Source organism: Oncorhynchus mykiss, chromosome 21 (assembly GCF_013265735.2).
Source record: "Oncorhynchus mykiss isolate Arlee chromosome 21, USDA_OmykA_1.1, whole genome shotgun sequence".
NCBI classification, from domain to species: Eukaryota; Metazoa; Chordata; class Actinopteri; order Salmoniformes; family Salmonidae; genus Oncorhynchus; species Oncorhynchus mykiss.
The window spans coordinates 31,865,832-31,873,140 of NC_048585.1; the positions used below are offsets into that span (position 1 = coordinate 31,865,832).

The following is a 7,309-nucleotide window of genomic DNA, read 5'->3' on the forward strand; positions in this document are numbered from 1 at the left end:
ACAAATCCAGAGCCCAAATCTCAGCACAGCCACTGCTTTAAATGAGGCCCCAGTACAGAGGAAGAAAGAGAGGGAAGGGAACATCAAGGGGGGGAAAAAAATATTTTGGAACAGCTGGATGCGGCACACCCTGGCTCTATTTATACCGGCAGAAGGGAACGAGAGAGCCAACTTCTACCGTAGAACGAGTCCCGGGCAGCTGGCCGTCTCGCTTTTGATGTCTCACTCAAACCAAACCCTGGCCTGGCAGCTCCATCCTCATAGCCCAGGGCTGCTCCATCCTCATAGCCCAGGGCTGCTCCATCCTCATAGCCCAGGGCTGCTCCATCCTCATAGCCCAGGGCTGCTCCACTTCCTCACCTGGAAAAGGGCTCCGTTTAGCATGGCGAAGGAAACGGTTTGTCTAGAGAACAACATGAGTAGAAGAGTGGTAGGGTTACCCTGGCCTGACCTCTTTTTACCCAGGATGGGCTGGATAGGGCACACTGTGTAAGAAGAAGTGACAGGGAGTCACTCAGGGACAATGGGGCGCTACAAGGAATTGCAAGTGTGGCGTGAGGGTTTTGAGTGTGGTTTGAGTATATTGCTTCATGTCCAGTAAAGCAATAAATTGAGGGAGTCTTCTCAGTGTGCCTATACGCCCTGTTTCTAAAGACAACATTTATCATTATTGGGTTAGGCAAAAGCAATCACAAGCTGCTTTCTCACGATCTGCACTTTGTATACTGTCCTTTATAGACAACCAAGTATAATACTTTGCTTTAAAACTGAATTTACAGCCACCAATTCCCCAAATATATACAACACTTACAGCCACTTTATGACCAGTTGAAGGAAAAATACAAAAACACTGTTCCATTGTGATGGTGAGACAAAACATTTATCGAAACTCTAAAAAGGTCTATGACATATTCTCTTTCTAAAATGGCCTAGTCATCCTCAGTTGCCCAAACATCACTATCAATTTAAGGACATTAGTGTGAAACAGCACAATGTTCCCATGATGCTGTGAATAAATGTTTGTGCAGCTTCTCCTGTGGTGCTGTAAATCTGGATTTGGGATGAGCAGCGGTACCTCACACAGCAGTTTGTCCGGTAACACCGCGGTCCACACACCCAACGGGCCATGGTCTGGCCTGGCTCACCACTACCAGAGGGGGAGTAGAAGATGAGCCAAGCACAATGACAGCATGCTGATGGATAAAAGGACAATACTGCATAACTCACAGGCCACAGTAAGCCCCACACTCGCTTTGGTTCAATGGTTCAATGCTACCGCAAAAATGAAGTCTGTGTGTTAGGGTTGCGGCATGTAAGCCATGGGTCCTTGTAAATGCAATACACAGAGGATATTGTAGCTCTATCTACGCAACATAATGCAGTGAACACATTCAGTGTAATTATAGTAGTGGGCAGATATTAATACCGTTAAGTCATACAGTGCGATATCATAGTGACCACATGCTATGGTATGCGTATATGGAAAACAGCAACTAATAGGGGTATTCCTGTGAAATCATGTCTATATTTGGGTTCCCACAATTCCCTAGGAACATATGGTTGCCTCCACGCAGTGTGACATCTACATCCGGTGAATCCACAGCCCTCCAACCTCCCTACCCATGAATCACTGGTCTCCAGTCCATCCACCATCCTTCACCGATTAGCTAAGCCCCCTCCTCCCACTCACCTTCCTTAACTGTTTCTGGGAAGGACTGCTGGTTAAGTAAGAGGAAACACACGTACTGGCCCATTTTAAGCTGCCAGTGGAATCCTACTACAACTAGATGCCAATGAATGCATAGGAGCTCAGTGCATTACCAGTACAATAACACACTGGTTGGAGATAGCAGGTAGCCTGGTGATTAAGAGCGTTAAGCCAGTAACCGAAAGGTTGCTGGTTCAAATCCCCATGCCGGCAAGGAGGGAAAAAAACTGCTTCTGCCCTTGAGCAAGGCAGTTAACCCACAACAACTGCTCCCCAGGCGCTGAGGACGTGGACGTCGATTGAGGCAGCCCCCCCCCCCCACCTCTCTGATTCTGAGGGTTTGGGTTAAATGCGGAACACACATTTTGGTTGAACGTATCCACTTACGCAACTAACTAGGTATCCCCTTTAGTGTCCCTGGCATGTTACAAGGATAAGAAGGCTAGTCAACAAAATATAAAAACACCCAATGACAGCGATTCCAGTTACTCATAAAACAGTGTACAGTTACTGGGTTTATCTTCTAGTTTGACAGCACATAGATCATTGGAATGGTAAACCTAAATAATTCCTAACAGCCCAGGCCTTTCAGTGGTCAGTCAATGAGACAGCCTTATATGACCAAAGTAAATAGAAAAGTCATTTTTACTGTGCTCAGCATAGGACTGCCCGTTACCGTGACTACATTCCCTCAGCCTCCTGGAATTCTAAGGAGCTATTTCCATACTGTCATGCGTCTTGTGTATCCCAACTGCTGTGCGGTGTCTCATGGCAACAGTCATTTTGGGGGTTTCTCTGACTGATGGTTTGACAGTACACCAAATATGTACTGTACAGTATGCAAGGGAGGGAAGAGGGACTCTGGCACAGAGCAGTGAAGCACTGTGGTTGTTACTTGGCCCTAATGTGTCGGAAGTCACTGACGGTTCATCATACTTTACCTGCTGGGAGCGGGAGTCCAATGAGTGAGATGAAGGGCACAGGTCAGGGACGCGTTTCCCTTTCCTAGTAGTCAAAGGTCTCCATTGAACATGAACTGATAGCCATAATCTCACTGTTAGCTAATGGGAACAGTGAACGGACAGTGGTTTCACCATAGAGATAGAGCTAAGGAGCTGTCTGTGACATCTTGCTTTGATGATGAAATGTTTTAAAGAGCGGTGTAGATGAATGAGCTGCTGATAAATACGGAGATGAAAACATTTCCGGGTCACGATAATGCTTCCAGGTTTCCTAGTTGACCTCCTAGAGGATAGGAAGTAGATCCAAGGGTAGCTTCACAATCATCTAAACAATGGGCATCACACTGTGCTGACAGATCAGAGATAGAACGCTTTGACTTTATCGCACAAGTGGCGGCTTCCTTTTATACTGCAAAAAACTGATAACGACTCTACCATTTAAGATTATGTAGTCTCTCGTGGCATATCGAGAAGCCCGCCAGCATGACATTTGATTCTGGGTGACAAGATTAAAGATTGAAGCCCAACACCTATTATCTTCACTCACAAATGAAGTCCGACACCAGTTGACTGAATGGGGTGTTTGTTTGACCTGCAGGACCAGACGTCCAGGAAGTTTCAATTAAATCATCTCTCACTTACCCTCTATTAGTCTCACAGGCCTGTTTGGCACGCAGTGGAAATGTCTACCAATGTCTAAAGCCACTGTATGTGTGGGTGAGTTAGCCTAAGTGAATTCACTCAGGCCATTGCGTTTGGTTAGGGGGATGGAATGTAGTGGAAACTTGAGCGTTGCCAACCTTCATTGGTTTTTACTACCTTACACGATATGCATTGCTCATCTCATGTACTGAAGTATTTTACAGGTTTTCTTTTAAAATAAACAGCAGAAAAGCAAAAAGGGGGCCATGTTCCACTTAAGCACTATGGCGTGTAGGAGAGGGAGTAGCGTAGGAGGACCAACAGGAAGGAACCCCAGTGAGTCATGCATGTTTGGATGTGATCCCCCGGAGATCCTCTCTCGGCGCTGCTATCTTTTCAACATTCGCCTCTTCCTGTGTCTATTTAACGGCTTGTCAGTCGCATGAAAAGGTATTTCACCGCCTGGTCCCTTTTGTCATTACAGAACCACACATAGAGCCTTCAAACACCTTTTAGCGCACAATGCCTCCCCAGGCTCCCCGAAGGCTGGCTGGGCAGCTTGCACTAAATAACAGGCACTTTTTCTATACATAGATTTTTAGAGATGAGATTGTGCGCCTGCATTATGCTTACAGTATGTTGGCCTAATTAGGACAACATTTCCAGAAGGTCCAATGGTGTTTTTTTGTGTAAAGGACAGATGGGGTCATAAGGAAACGTCATGAGTGATATCACAAAGAGAGCATGCAGGGCTGCGCCTCCCTCCCCATGCCATTATTCTCTTTTGTCACAATCTTTTTATATAAAGTGACTTCAGAAATGTTAGATAATAACTATAAAAAGGTACATTGACAAAGGCTTAAAATCGAGGTCATGTTAAAATCGAGGTCATGGTGAAATAAGCAAAGACGTAATGTGGTTATTGGAGTATTTGTTTGAAGAATCCTCAGGGACATCAGATGGAAATGGTGGACACCACCCTGGTAGAGTTGAGAAGCTCAGTTAAAAGAAAATGATAAACGTCACCACTAACTGCCCCGCACCAAGAAAAAAAACTAATATGTCTCCAATGTCTGACCCGACAAGGAATGCAACAAATGATGACGACTCCGTCATGTTCCAACCTGACACAATGACTCAGGGGTTATGTCATTAATGGTTAACAATGGCCTTGCATATCTCCTGTTTTCCTTGGATGCTCACCATGAAATTCTGACATGCCATCCCATCTGCATATAAAAAAAAATGTATCTTATAAAAAAAACTGGACTTTAGCTGTGGTCATCTGATTCTATTCCAAAGTTGTTTATTTATGTCTAGAGCAGGGGTGGGCAAACATTTTGGCTCGAGGGCCACGGCGGGATTTAGAAATTCAACGGAGACACATTTCTGGGGGGACCAATTGTTTTTATAAAATCAATTTGCGGGGGCCTCCCGAGTGACGCAGAGGTCTAAGGCACTACATTGCAGCGCTTGAGGTGTCACTACAGACACGGATTCGATCCCAGGCTGTGTCACAGCTGGGAGATGACTGGGAGGCCCATGAGGCGGCGCACAATTGGCCCAGCGTCATCCGGGTTAAGAGAGGATTTGGCAGGTCGAGATTTCCTTGTCCCATTGCGCTCTAGTGACTCCTGTGGCAGGCCAGGCAAATGCACGCTGACACGGTCGCCAGGTGTACGGTGTTTCCTCCAACACATTGGTGCAGCTGGTTTCCGGGTTAAGCGGGCAGTGTGTCTTGAAGCAGTTACGACTTGGCTGGGTCGTGTTTCGGAGGATACATGGCTCTCGACCTTCGCCTCTCCTGAGTCCGTACGGGAGTTGCAGCGATGGTACAAGACTATAACTACCAATTGGATACATCGAAATTGGGGAGAAAAAAGGTGTAAAAAAATATATCTATCTATATACACTACCGTTCAAAAGTTTGGGGTCACATCAAATTTATCAGAAATACAGTGAAGGCCCATTATCAGCAACCATCACTCCTGTGATCCAATGGCACATTGTGTTAGCTAATCCAAGTTTATCATTTTAAAAGGCTAATCATTAGAAGACCCTTTTGCAATTATGTTAGCACAGCTGAAAACTGTTGTCCTGATGAAAGAAGCAATAAAATGGACCTTCTTTAGACTAGTTGAGTATCTGGAGCGTCAGCATTTGTGGGTTTGAATACAGGCTTAAAATGGCCAGAAACAAATAACTTTCTTCTGAAACTCGTCACTCTATTCTTGTTCTGAGAAATGAAGGCTATTCCATGCAACACATTGCCAAGAAACTGAAGATCTCGTACAACGATGTATACTACTCCCGTCACAGAACAGCGCAAACTGGCTCTAACCAGAATAGAAAGAGTGGGAGGCCCCAGTGCACAACTGAGCAAGAGGACAAGTACATTAGTGTCTAGTTTGAGAAACAGACGCCTCAAGTCCTCAACTGGCAGCTTCATTAAATAGTACCAGCAAAACACCAGTCTCAACGTAAACAGTGAAGAGGCGACTCTGGGATGCTGGCCTTCTACGCAGAGTTCCTCTGTCCAGTGTGTGTTCTTTGCATATCTTAATCTTTCCTTTTTATTGGCCAGTCTGAGATATGGCTTTTTCTTTGCAACTCTGCCTAGAAGGCCAGCATCCCGGAGTCGCCTCTTCACTGTTGACATTGAGACTGGTGTGCTTTTCTTTCAAAAACAAGGACATTTCTAAGTGACCACAAACTTTTGAACGGTAGTGTATATAGATATATATATATTTTTTATAGGTTAAAAAAAAATGTATGTCTCGCGGGCCAGATTGAAGTGCCCCCCCTTGGTTTAGAGGAAGGATACCAAGAATGTCCAGGGTATACATACTGTACATGCCCTCCTGAACAAACACAGGTTGATTATATAGGAAATAGTGATCAGGAAACTGTATAATTCTGAAATAATAACTTAATATAATATTTATTTGCAGTGTGCCCCTTATTGTACAGTCACAACATGATCTGCGTATGACAGACACACTTTGCCAACAATTACATCCTTTACTGTTGTTAAACGAAACCGACAGACAAAGGCCTACTGCATGCGATACACTGTTGCACACACCACTTGTATGTTTTTATGGGCCACATAACCTAAATGAAGAAAAACTCAAAAGAAACACACTTGACCAGTTCTGGGTTGTTAGCTTATTGTAATGATGTCATTTCCAACAGCCTTACCTGCTGGGCCTGTTCCTATTGAGGTTAACAGAGAGCGTTCTAAAAGGTGATCATGAGAGGGGCTATAGGGTCATAGTTCAGTAGCCTGGGATTACTCTGGCTTTGTTATATAAATCTCTCAACTCTCCACAGATCAGCCTCCATACACAGCGATATCTCCACTCAGGTTCCTGATCCCTTACATAAAAACACAGAGGCGAGAAAAAACTGATTAAACTTAAATTTGTCTAATTCTAGAGATTGTAGCCAGCGTGAAGGATTTTACCAGCACACACACTGGGTCACTTGAAAAACACTTCTCTCTCTCAACTTCAGCATGAGAAGCTTTTGAAAATGAGGCTGGTTGTGAGACTAATGCCAATACGCAGAAGTGATTTTTCAAAAGGTATAAAAGGGTTGTGGTTCTCACAGAGGTGTATTCATAAGCATACATGGTTTTATACAACAGGTACAAGTTTTTTTGAACTATATGAAAAGGTATGGTGTAAACAAATGAAGTTCATTACTGCCTAGAATTGAGCTTTGATCACTGACCAGAAAATGCTACAGAAGTTCACCGAACATAAATGGACATTTAGTGGTGAGCCTGGATAAACCACAAAACCATGTCTTTCTGATACACCCAAAGGAAACCTAATTTGTACATGTTGCTGTTTCAATGTTAACATGAACAAAACATGGTAATAACAACATAAAAACAAGTGGCAAGTCTCCCATTAATTATGATAAATAAATGCTCCTTGTAGGTATGAAACATTACATCAGGCTTATACGGGCATCACTACAGTCCCTGGTT

At 44.1% G+C, this 7,309-nt stretch overlaps 1 protein-coding gene across 1 annotated transcript in view; it reads right to left on the reverse strand.

Moving 5' to 3' along the window:
* LOC110500248 (synapsin-3) overlaps positions 1 to 7,309 on the reverse strand; it is a 125,092-nt gene that overhangs the window by 42,141 nt on the left and 75,642 nt on the right. The window lies entirely within an intron of this gene.